Source organism: Arachis ipaensis, chromosome B8, assembly GCF_059453495.1.
Source record: "Arachis ipaensis isolate K30076 ecotype BB chromosome B8, ASM5945349v1, whole genome shotgun sequence".
NCBI lineage: Eukaryota > Viridiplantae > Streptophyta > Magnoliopsida > Fabales > Fabaceae > Arachis > Arachis ipaensis.
In genome coordinates, this window is record NC_142443.1 from 47,016,839 (window position 1) to 47,030,617 (window position 13,779).

Genomic DNA, 13,779 nt, shown 5'->3' on the forward strand with positions numbered 1-13,779 from the left:
TTCGTCATCATGTGCCCAAAATGGCGACCGCTATCGCAATGTTGGAGCCAGATCTCTTTGTTGAACCTACCTTCCCAGTCCGCCATCTCCCGCGACAAACCCCTCAATGTATCCATGTACCACTCGTACCCAGCCTTACTTAGACTATAAGTAGCATTTATGAGATACCACTTCCCCTTGGTAGACTTGAAATGAGACATGAATTTTGCCACCATGTGCCGCATGAAACGCTCTAGGAGGATGACAACCACTATCGTCAGCTCTCAGTGCAGCCTTGATCACCTGAGATCTATCAGAAATAATCAATAGGCCTTCTTGTAGGGTGACGTGTTACCTCAGATTGGTAAGGAAGAAAAACGATGACTCCGTTGTCTCAAACTCAATAATTGCAAAGGCCACAGGAAGGATATTGTTGTTACAGTCTTGTGCCACCGCAATAAGCAAAACAACACCATATTTGCCATACAAGTCATGCCATTGACAGAGACGAACGGTTTGCAATGCACGAAAGCCTCCACACAGGCAAGGAAGGCCAAAAATACCTTATCAAACATGCTGCAATCACGCACTATGAGATGCCCATCATAGTATGGTACATCACTGATCTCACAAATTGTTGTTGCAAAACAACTCTAAAGTATTTGCAGCAACCTAGGCTCCTTATTGTATGACTCCTTCCAATCACCGTATATCTGTGCAATTGCCTTTTTCTTCACCATTCAAACCTTTCTGTACGATGGTTTGAAGTGATAGCTTTGTCTAAATGCACCTTGTAGGACATAGATGTCAACGGATGGGCTAGATTGTATCAACGTCAAGATGATACGGCAGATGAGACTGTTGTCCAACTGGCAGTGGTCTTGAGACATGGTGGGGGCTATACACGTGTACGCTCCTCCCAGCCTACGCACTTCCCTAACACAATAGAACAACTCTGATTGACATGTACAGCAAGCATAACAATGATAATTGAGAATAGAGAACACAATTAAACTTGAACTTACCAATATCCAATATTCTATCAGAGATCAACACGGAGAATCCAAGGGCAGCCTTATTCATATTGTCGGCAATTTCACATGGTACTTCAATCGATCCGACTCCAGAACTCGGTACTCAACACTTCTGTAAATGCTGTAAATCTTGACACCTTGCAGCAATACATCTCTGCTTTTGAATCTGTGGCTAACTCGAAACTCCACACCACCGTTTAAGTTGTAATCATCTTCACCCGAATTGGAAAATGGATTTTTCTCTTACATCCATCTAGATCCAATGTATGATAGTGACTGGGGACGGATGACAAGGCCGGGATTGCGTGCGGAGTAGACAGAAGATACCGACGTGATAGCTCGACCGGGCCTCTGGTACAAACTCCTCGTCATTATCTTCAGAAGAACCGCTCTCGTTGCTATCTGCAATCTACTCCTCATCTGAGTCCTCATAGTTAACGTCCATGTCTTCCACTGGACTAGCCACGTGAATCAGTGGAGGTGCGAGTGGTAGGTCATCCTGCACAAAGTCTGACTGCCCAGATCCGCCGCCGCCGACACACCAACCTCCACAGAAAATTTTATCACTTGATCTGCCATGCTACTCCCATGGATGTCAAACATAAGTGCACATGATCGTTGCCATGGAGCCAAAATAGAGGAAACCGAAAATTTCTATTTCTCATCGGTGCTAGCATCCTATACCCCACCCTTCCGATCTCTTTTCTTCCGCTACCACCGATGCTACTCAATATCAGACCCTTTAGCTCGGACAAAGAACATATTCCCCTGGTACGTAACAGAATGAGATTCTCACACTCAAATATCATCCCATTATCATTGTTTCTCATACGAAGGTTGGGATACACACTTACAAGTAAATATCCACTACTACTAGATATTTTGGTTTATTTTCGAAAGAAAAAGGTAGAGAAGTAGTTAAATGTTTGGTGAATAATACAAAAAGGTTGCACATCCTTTTATAGCTGCTGAAGAATACAGTGTAAATGAATTAATATTACACATATTTTGTTTACACTGTAAATGAAATATACACATCTCCTGTTTCATGCCTTATTTCGTTTACAGTGTAAACGAAATAAGTGTAGTATTAATTCGTTTACACTGTAAACGAAATAAGACATAAGATGCATTTTTGTAAAAATGCTACAAATTATCTATTTCGGTAAATAAAACATTTATTTCATTTATTTAAAAAAAATCCATAGAATCAAGTAGCCATAAATTAAGTAATTTGTATCTTCTCTATTTGGAATTCCATCAACGGAATTATCTTCTCCCCATATCTCTCTTTTTTTATACTTTCCTAATTCTCTCTAATACTATTAGTTCTTTCTCTATTCAATTTTGCCCTAACTCCAAAGAGAGAAAATACAAATTTTTCAATTCATGATTACTTGATTCTATCACTAATAGTAAATTCTACCCCTAATGAAAATTTTTTAATTAGGCTATAGGCTTATTTTTACTCCTTACAGAGAAGTGATTGCAGTGACATATATAGTGTATGAATAAATATTAAGGTGATACGTAGCATATTTCTAATGGCATACTTGTGTAGGATTTGCCCACCAGCATTTTGAAGTTTTTTTTTTTAAAAAATCAACCCTAAATCCAAGAAAATAACAGTATTTCTACATAAGTACACTTGATGGACGGCGGTCACTCTTGGCTTTTCCTGGTTGGAAAAGACGGTGGAATATATATACTAGTAATATACCCAATTTGAATCTTGCTTTGTATTTTTAGTAATTCATTAGTCGATGATAAATTCTTAAATGGAACTCAAATCTGTAACAGATTAATCATTGACCTACCGAAATAGAAAATACCATAGACAACAAAAAAATATCTAATAATATTTTAAATAATTCCCAAAAAAAATATCAAACACATTTGTCTCTAATACATTTGAATTAACTTTTTCATGTTTTTGCAATAAAATAAATATGTTTTACTGTCGCTTTCACCGTTAGAAATTAACGGCTACATCGAGTCTTTTCCTTAGTCCCTTTGATGAGCGGATAATTTATACGCTTTTTGGCATTGTTTTCTAGTAGTTTTTAGTATAATTTAGTTAGTTTTTACTATGTTTTTATTAGTTTTTATGCAAAAATCACATTTCTAGACTTTACTATGAGTTTGTGTATTTTTCTGTGATTTCAGGTATTTTCTGGCTGAAATTGAGGGACCTGAGCAAAAATCTTATTCAGAGGCTAAAAAGGACTGCAGATGCTGTTGGATTCTGACCTTCCTGCACTCGAAATGAATTTTCTGGAGCTACAGAATCCCAATTGGTGCGCTCTCAATTATGTTGGAAAGTAGACATCCAAGGCTTTCCAGCAATATATAATAGTCCATACTTTGCCCAAGTTTTGACGATGCAAACTGGCGTTCAAACGCCAGTTTTCTGCCCTATTCTGCAGTTAAACGCCAGAAACAGGTTACAAACCAGAGTTAAATGCCAGAAACAGGCTGCAACATGGTGTTTAACTCCAAGAGAAGTCTCTACATGTGAAAGCTTCATTACTCAGCCCAAGCACACACCAAGTGGTCCCCGGAAGTGGATTTCTGCACTATCTGCACTTAGTTACTTATTTTTTGTAACCCTAGCTACTAGTTTAGTATAAAAACTACTTTTAGAGATTTATTTTGTACCTCATGATATTTTTACACTTTACATTGTGTTTCTGATGGCATGAGTCTCTAAACCCCATGGTTGGGGGTGAGGAGCTCTGCTGTGTTTCGATGAATTAATGCAATTACTACTGTTTTTCATTCAATCACGCTTGTTTCTATTCTAAGATATTCACTCGCACTTCACCATGATGAATGTGATGATCCGTGATACTCATCATCATTCTCACCTATGAACGTGTGCCTGACAACCACCTCTGTTCTATCTGCATTAGCTTGAGTGTGTATCTCTTAGCCTCTTGGTTCACGATCAGAGTCTTTGTGGTATAGGCTAGAATTATTGGCGGCTATTCCTGAGATTCGAAAAGTCTAAACCTTATCTGTGGTGTTCCAATTAGGATCTGGGAAGGGATGACTGTGACGAGCTTCAAACTCGCGAGTGTTGGGCGTAGTGACAAACGCAAAAGAATCAATGGATTCTATTCCAACATGAGTGAGAACCGACAGATAATTAGCCATGTGGTGACAGCGCATTTGGACCATTTTTATTGAGAGGATGGATGGTAGCCATTGACAACGGTGATCCACCAACATACAGCTTGCCATGGAAGGAGCCTTGCGTGCGTGAAGAAGAAGACAGTAGGAAAGTAGAGATTCAGAAGAAAGAGCATCTCCAAAACCTCAACCTATCCTCCATTACTGCATAACAAGTATTATTTATTTTATGTTATTTACTCTTCACAAACTCAACCATTTTTATTATTGATTTCCTGACTAAGAATTACAAAATAACCATAGCTTGCTTCAAGCCGACAATCTCCGTGGGATCGACCCTTACTCACGTAAGGTATTACTTGGACGACCCAGTGCACTTACTGCTTAGTTGTGCGGAATTGGGAAAAGTGTGAATCACAATTTCGTGCACCAAATTTTTGGCGCCGTTGCCAGGGATTGTTCGAGTTTGGACAACTGACGGTCTATTTTGTTGCTTAGATTAGGAAATTTTTTTTTTGGTTTAGAGTCTTCTATTATTGTTTTTGGTTGAAACTTTTTTTTAAAATCCTTATTTTCTTTTTCAATTTTTTTCAAAAATTTTTTATAAACTAATAATTGAGTTTTTCTGTTTGAGTTTAGTTTCATATCTTAAGTTTGGTGTCAATTGCATGATTTTATTTTTCTTTCAATTTTTTTTCGAATTATTAGTGCTTAGAGTATAAAAATTTTTAAGTTTGGTGTCCTTTGTGTTTCTGTTTTCTTAAAAATTTTTCAAAAGTTGTTCTTAGCGTTCATCGTAATATTCAAAGTTTTCCTGTTTGTTTCCTTTGTTTTGATCTAAAAATTTAAGTTTGGTGTCATTTTTACTGTTTTTCTCTTTCTTCATTAAATTCAAAAATATCTTTTCTCTTTATTTTAATTGATTTTTTGAAATCTCATTTAAAAATTCAGATTTCTATTTAAAATTTTTATTTTTTCCTGTTTTAGTTTTAAAATTTCAAAATTCAAAATCTTTTTAAAAAATCATATCCAAAGTTTTTCAAATCTTCTTAATTAAGTAATTAATTTGGTTTTCAAATTTATTTTTCCTTTTTTCTGTTACTTTTCGAAATCTATATTTTAATTTCTAATTACTTTATTTTATTTTATTTTATATTTTTTTTATTCATTCGTTTTTTTTAAATAAAACAAAAATAAAAATATATTTTATTTGTAATTCATATCAATTCCCTTTTCTCCACCATGGACTTAATTGGAAATGAACAGTCCAGAAGGACTCTGGAGTCATATGCTAACCCCATTACTGCTGCATACGGGAGTAGTATTTGTATACCTCCCATCAAAGCAAGCAGTTTTGAGCTAAATCCTCAGCTCATTGTCATAGTGCAGCAAAATTGCCAGTATTCCGATCTTCCACAGGAAGAACCTACTGAGTTTCTGGCACAGTTCTTACAAATTGCTGACACAGTGCGTGACAAGGAGGTAGATCAGGATGTATATAGGCTGTTATTGTTTTCGTTTGCTGTAAAAGATCAAGCTAAGAGGTGGTTAAATAACCAACCCACAGCAAGCATAAGAACATGGAAACAGTTATCAGACAAATTCCTGAATCAATATTTCCCTCCAAAAAGGATGACAATTAAATGCAAGATGATTATTGGCATGCTGGCAAAGGCATGAGTAGCATAGATCAAGCATTCCATGTCCAAGTTAGATTACCAAGTCTTTCAAACTAACAACATGTTTGTAATAACAATTATATTTAATTAATAAAATATAAAAAGGGTTTTGTGAAAAGCAAGCATTTAGAGTAGTAGAATAAAAGAAATCTAAAAATAGTGCATAATGCCATACGGGCTTTTTCACAAACACATAGCATGCATGGTAAATAAGTTATTGAATGTATTAAATTGAACATGCAAGTAACCCTTTAAAAAGTAATATATAATTGTCAAACAATTCCCTTAATAATCTACAAAAATATAGAAAATAATGACCCAAATAAATTTCTAACACCAATGAAAATAATGCAATGAATGAAAGTATGCAAATAAATTAAATGAAATAGAATGGAAGTGAAGAGGGATGAGAAGTTAAAGAGATGAAGAAGAAGAAAGTAAGAAAAGGAAGAAGAAAGATGAAAAGATAGAAGAAATTAGGATTAGAAAAGAAAAGATAAGATAATTGGCGCTGATCTGTATAAGTTGTGCGGCGCAGGCGACGCGAGCGCGTGGGTCACGCGTTCACGCGGATAGCGCTTCTATGAAGTGACGCGGACGCGTGGCTCATGCGTTCGCGTGGAGTGATTTGTGCCATTAGCACGAGGACAGCCTCGCGGTTGCGCAACTCTCTGTTTTAAATGCATTTTGCCAAAATTCTGGGTGACGTAGTAGCGTGGTTGACGCGATCGCGTGAATGGCCATACTTTGAAAAATGACGCGGACGCGTGGGGCACTCGTTTGCGTGGTGGGGCTTATGCTTCTAGCGCGGTTCCAGCCCCACTCCATCATAACTTGCTGCCATACACCCCTTTTTACGTCGATTTTTTGGGTCACGCGTTCGCGTGGGTGACGCGGATGCGTGGGCATGTTTGTGCCAAAGGCACGCCTCCAGCCACGCTCTCGCGTGACTCTCTGTTCAATTCTCTTTTCTTCAAAATGCATTGGTGACGCGGACGCGTCGCGTGCTTTTTTTTTCTTTTTTTTTAAATGTAGAATGCAGTATGCAGATGTTATGAATAATTCCAGGTTCAATAAAATAAAATAAAATAAAATTCAAAAACAATCAAAATTAAGTAAAATTATAGTTAAAAAAGGAACGATCATACCATGGTGGGTTGTCTCCCACCTAGCACTTTTAGTTAAAGTCCTTAAGTTGGACATTTGGGGAGTCCTTTGTTATGGTGGCTTGTGCTTGTACTGATCCTTGAATTCCCACCAATGTTTGTGATTCCAATGGCCTCCGGGATCCCAAACTAGGCGCAGAAAGCCTTCAAGCAAGTTAAAGCAAGTGACAAGGCCCCAAGAGTGTTGATTGCTAGACTGAATTTCGGGGTTCCAAACCTTGCTTTTGCACCTGTCTTCTTGTTGATCATCATGATTCCATCTGGGTGGCACGCAATTGAAATTCTCACTGAGACATCCAAACAGCTTCCTAGACCCATTCAATTGAGATTTGCACCAGCCATTGTACTTCAATTTGGAGCATGCAATCATATTGAACCTTGCATGACAATTCCTACCACTAACCATCTCCCTCTTGCTCTTATAGCCATAAAGAGCTCTAAGCTGACCATCTATCTCAAGCAAATCATATTCAAGTGAGCTAATTAAGGTTAGAGATGAGAGATTTATCCACTTGAATGAAGGGATGGATGGTGATGGCTTTGGGGAAGAGGTCTCCAGCAACCTTGGCAAGGTGATTTCCAGCTCCATTCCCTTGGGCTCTTCTTGGACAACTTCCACCTCATTGTAAGCTTCTTCAATTTCAACCTCTTCCTCTTGGTAGATTTCTTCCAATTCAATCTCTTCTTCATTACTTACCAAGGGCATAAAAGGTGGTTCTTCTTCTTCTTGAATCTCCATCTCTTGATCAACCTCTTCAAAGTCTTTAGCCATGATATGCCATGGAGGTTGTACACCCTCTTTGGCATCAAATTCAAATATCTTGGAAGGAGGTTCTATGACTGCACTTTCCCATGGAGGTTCTGCATCTCCTAAGTCTTCAACCACTTCCTCCTCTTTAACTATTATGGCTTTCTCCTCTTATTCCAATACAAAGCCATGTTCCTCATTGTCCACCGAAGTTTCTAAGGTCTCCTTTATGCTACGCTCTTCTTTTGATTCTCCACATGTATCCATGGGAGTACTTTGAGTGTTCAGATGTTGGGAAGCTAATTTATTCACTACATCGGTTAGGGCAGTCGCGAGTTCCAGTACATCTCTGAAGCCAGAGCATTTTGGCCAGTTTCACTGACCTTTTCTTTACTGTTTTAGAGTAGTTTCATGCATTTTCTTAGTTAATAAGCAAGTCTTGGGTAGATAATCACTTACATCTTGATTCAAGCAAACATTATGAATTTCATGTGATTTTATGAGAATTATGCATGAATTGAATGACAAATTGGATAATGCATGTCTCATAACTTAGATTAGAGCTTTGATGCACTTTATTTGCTTGATTTCAGGACAAAGGAAGCAAGGAAGAGCCACGTTAGCAGCCACGTTAATCTAATTAACGTAACCTCTAATGTGGAATGGGAATAAACTTGCAACGTTAATGAGAAAAGTGATTGCCAATAACGCCTTCGAAACCATCATGGCCCACGTTAATTATCACGTTAACTACATTAACGTGATAGTTAATGTGGAGAAAAAGGGAGCTCCAGCGTTAGTGGTAAAAGTGAACACCACTAACGCTCCAAATTGGCAATTGGCCACGTTAAGAGTCACGTTAACTTAGTTAACGTGAACTATAACGTGGAAAGGAAGACCATGCCAAAGTTAGTGACACTCACCTTTGTCACTAACGTTGGACTAAGCCCAATTGGCCACGTTAAGAGTCACGTTAACTACATTAACGTGAACTCTAACGTGGGAGGAGCAAGGAATCGCCAACGTTAGTGACACTCACCTTTGTCACTAACGTTGGACCAAGCCACTATGAGCCACGTTGGCTACCACGTTAATTGTATTAACGTGGAAGTTAACATGGAGGAAGGAATGATGAGCCAACGTTAGTGACACTCACCTTTGTCACTAACGTTGGAGATGGCTATCACCACAACGTTAGTGGCCACGTTAAGACAATTAACGTGCGGCACTAACGTGAGAAGGGGCGTTTGGAGCGTTAGTGACAAAGGTAAGTGTCACTAACGCTCTCGAGGCTAAGGCATGCCATGTTAAGAGCCATGTTAGTTATACTAACGTGGACTCTAACGTGAGAAAAGGGGGGCTAAGAGCAACATTATTGGCAAAGGTAAACGCCAATAACGCTTGCGATGGACTAAGAGGCAACGTTAGTGGTCACGTTAGTGCCACTAACGTTGAAGTTAACGTGAACCATCTTGGGCTAGGAACATTAGTGAAAAAGGTGATCATCACTAACGTTTTCGATCTCACATTTTCACTTAACGTTAACGCCACTAACGTCCTAGCTAAAGTCCATGCCTACTTCACACTTTCTCTGCAAGAAAAGCTGAGCCCACTGAAGATTCCAAACTGCTTCAAACTCAAGATCCAAAGGCCCATATCCAAAGACTTGAAGAGCCAACTAGAAGATCAGAAGAGTAGTATATATAGGAGTAGTTTTGAACTAGAGAGAGAGCTTTTGGATTGGGAGAACTACTCTCTGTATAATTTTACTTTCTCTGCAACTTCTAGTTTTACTTTCAGAATGTATTTTCCATTTTTGCTTTCCATTCCCAGAGCCAAGAACAACTAAACCCCTTTCATTGGGTTAGGGAGCTCTGTTGTAATTTGATGGATCAATAATAGTTTTCATTATTCTTCTTCTTTCTTTTCTCTTGATTTTACTAGAAAGCTTTCAATCTTCATCCAATTGGGTAGTTGTCTTGGAAAAGAAGCTATTCATACTTGGATCTCTTCAGAACCTTGGAAGAGGAATGAAGAGATCATGCTAGAATTGCTTTCTCATGTTGGACTAAATTGGGGTTTGGACGGATATGGTGACATATAATCCTCCCAATACTTTGATTTGGAAATACATGTGGTATAATCAGTGACCATACTTCATCTCTTCTCATGAGCAATTAGACCAAAGAATTGGCTATTGATCAAGGTTTGAGAGATTGGGTTGCCAAGGAATTGGAATCCAATCACTTAAGATTGCCAAGGAGATCAATGAATGCATTGATTGAGGAAGAGATGAGAATGAACTTGATCCGGAGAATACAACATCTCCTGAGCCCAATGAATTCCCCATTTCTGATCTTACCCATTCTCTTTACTTTCTGCCATTTACTTTTACGTTCATTCCTCCAAATCCCCATTTAAGATTCTGCAATTTACTTTCCGCCATTTACTTTTCGCTCTTTAATTCCAGCATTTACACTTTCTGTTATTTACTTTCCCGCCATTTAATTTCCAGCAATTCTCAAATCAAATTCTGCTTAGCTCAACTAGAACATTCCTCCAATTAAAGTTGCTTGACCAATCAATCCCTGTGGGATTCGACCTCACTCTATTGTGAGTTTTTACTTGACGACAATTCGGTATACTTGCCGAGGGAGATTTGTTGAGAGACAAGTTTCCGTGCATCAAGTTTATGGCGCCGTTGCCGGGGATTGATTTTGTATCAACAATGATTAAATTGGTGGATAACTAGATTGAGCATTTTTCTTTTGTTTGATTTAAATTCTGTTTGAGTAACTTACTTTTAGTTTTAGTTATTTCCTTCCCTTTACCCCTACCCGTTAGTGGTGTTCTCGTAGTTGTTACAATTCAGTTCACTAACCCACTAACTGTTTGATATATTGCATCACTCACACTAACAGCATTTTTTAACAAAGAATACTCTCTATCTCCCTTTTGCTTTGGCCTTGTTGGTTGTATGACAGGTAGAAGAAGCGTGGCTTCAACTTCCTTCGATTCTGAACCTGAGAGAACCTTCCTTAGATTAAGGAGGGAAGCAAGAGGAAAGAGAGTTGTTAGTGCTGAGGAAGAGGAAGAGTACTTTGAACCAGACATGGATGGAAATATGGAGAACCATCATGAAGAAGAGGCTCACAACCATGGCAGAGAAGGCCCAGTGCACCATGCTGGACAAGAGAGAAGAGTTCTAGGCTCTTATATCAATCCAAACCCAGGAAACTGTGGAAGTAGCATTCAAAAGCCAACCATACATGCCAATAACTTCGAACTAAAGCCACAGCTCATCACCCTTGTTCAGAACAACTGTTCATTCGGAGGAAGTGTCCAAGAAGACCCCAATCAACATCTAATCACATTTCTGAGGATATGTGATACTGTGAAGTCTAATGGTGTACATCCTGACACCTATAGACTGCTTCTGTTTCCCTTCTCACTCAAGAACAAAGCATCCAAATGGCTGGAATCCTTCCCGAAGGAGAGTTTAACAACCTGAGAAGATGTGGTAAACAAATTCTTGGCGAGATTCTATCCTCCTCAACGGATCAATAGGTTGAGAGCCGAGGTACAGACCTTCAGACAACAAGATGGTGAGACTCTATATGAAGTATGGGAGAGGTTTAAGGACTTGACAAGAAGGTGCCCACCAGATATGTTCAACGAATGGGTGCAATTACACATCTTCTACGAGGGTCTTTCTTACGAATCAAAGAAGGCAGTAAACCACTCATCTGGGGGATCTCTGAACAAGAAGAAGACCATTGAAGAAGCCATAGATGTCATTGAGACTATAGCCGAGAATGACTACTTCTATGCTTCTGAAAGAGGCAACACTAGAGGAGTGATGGAGCTAAACAACGTGGATGCACTGCTGGCCCAAAACAAACTGATTACCAAGCAGCTGGCTGACCATACCAAGAAGATGGAGAGGAACCAATTAGCAGCAATCACCACCTCATCAGCAACTCAAGAAGGAGTAAATGCAGAGGCAGAGGGTGATCAGGAACAAGCCAACTACATTGGAAACTCACCTAGGCAGACCCATGATCCATATTCCAAAACTTATAATCCTGGTTGGAGGAACCACCCAAACTTTGGGTGGAAAAATCAACAAGATCAAGGCTAAGATCAGAGACGTCACAACCCCAACAACAATGCAGTTCACCAACATTCCACACAGAGATCATATCAGCACCCACCTAACAACACACCTCAACATCCATACCAAAGCCAAAATGGCCCTTCTCATCACTCTAACTCCAACTCATCAACATCCGAAGATAGACTCTCAAGGATTGAGACTCTACTTGAACGTATATGCAAGGAAGTTCAAGACAGTAAATTGTTCCGGGAGGAAATGTGCTCCAATATACAGAATCAAGATGCTGCCATCAAGAAACTTGAGACACAAATTGGCTACCTATTCAAGCAAATTTCCAGCCATGACCTGTGCAGCAACACCGATCCAAACCCAAGAGAGGAATGTCAGGCTATCACCCTCAGAAGTGGGAAGGAATTGAAGGAAATTCCCAAGGATTCACAAGAAAAGAACTTAAATGAAAGGGAAAAGGAGCGAGATAAAGTCCAAATTCCCATTCCCAGTTCACAGCAAAAAGGAGAAATGCTAAAGCCAGACGTCCCAAAAGCTCCATACCCTCAGCAATTGAAGAAGAAGGGGGACGACAACCAGTTCTTAAGGTTTTTGGAAATCTTCAAGAAACTACAAATCAACATACCCTTTGTTGAAGCAATAAAGCAAATGCCACTCTATGCCAAGTTCTTGAAGGAATTGATGACCAAAAAGAGAAGCTGGAAGAACAATGAGACTGTGATACTAACCGAAGAATGTAGTGCCATCATTCAGCACAAGCTACCCCAGAAATTGAAGGATCCTGGGAGCTTCCAGATCCCTTGTATTATAGGGGAAATCACAGTAGAGAAAGCTCTATGTGACTTAGGAGCCAGTATAAATCTGATGTCAATAGCTATGATGAGAAAAATGAGGATTGAGGAGGCTAAGCCAACAAAAATGGCCCTACAATTGGCAGACCGATCGTTCAAGTTTCCTCATGGCATAGTCGAGGATTTGCTAGTGAAGGTAGGAGATTTTATCTTCCCAGAGACTTTGTAGTGCTGGACATGAAGGAGGAAGCCAAGGCCTCCATCATCCTGGGAAGACCGTTCTTGGCCACTGCTGGAGCTATCATTGATGTCCAAAAAGGTGAACTCACCCTGAGATTACACAATGAGAAGATGACATTCAATGTATTCAAGGCCATGAGCTACCCGCAAGAACCATTAGGAGAGTGTATGATGTTAGATTCACTGGAAGATGCAGTACAAGAGATTTTTGAAGAAGAAGAACTTGAAGGGTTAACAGAAGAGGAATCAGCATCTAGCGAAGAGGCTGCAACAGCGGAGATTCATGTTCAGGGTGCACCAAAGGAGGATGATGAAAGAAAAGAAGCACCCAAACTTGAACTCAAAGCACTACCACCCACTCTCAAATATGCGTATTTAGGAGAGAATGAAAGTTACCCAGTGATCATAAACTCAGCCCTCAGCCAAGATCAAGAGGATGAACTGCTCTAAGTATTGCGAAAGCATAAGGATGCCATTGGATGGACCCTTGCTGACCTGAAGGGAATCAGTTCGGCCATATGCATGCACAAAATACTGTTGGAAGAGGATGCCAAACCATCCATTCAACCCCAAAGGAGGCTGAATCCAGTCATGAAGGAAGTGGTGCAGAAAGAAGTCATGAAGTTATGGCAGGGAGGGGTATTTTACCCGATCTCAGACAGCCCATGGGTCAGCCCCGTGCAAGTTGTCCCAAAAAAAAGAGGAATCACTGTAGTCCCCAACGAGAAGAACAAACTAATCCCTATAAGGACTGTCACAGGATGGCGGATGTGCATAGACTACAAAAAACTCAATGAAGCTACAAGAAAAGATCATTTCTCCCTTTCTTTCATGGATCAGATGCTGGAAAGACTTGCAGGACATGCATATTACTGTTTTCTCGA

At 39.5% G+C, this 13,779-nt stretch overlaps 1 non-coding gene across 1 annotated transcript; it reads right to left on the reverse strand.

Annotated features, from left to right (window-relative positions):
* Window positions 1-11,303: 11,303 nt before the first annotated feature.
* LOC148547952 (small nucleolar RNA R71) lies at window positions 11,304-11,410 on the reverse strand. Its single transcript, XR_015898161.1, has one exon. It is a non-coding gene; the product is annotated as a small nucleolar RNA R71 (small nucleolar RNA).
* Window positions 11,411-13,779: the final 2,369 nt, after the last annotated feature.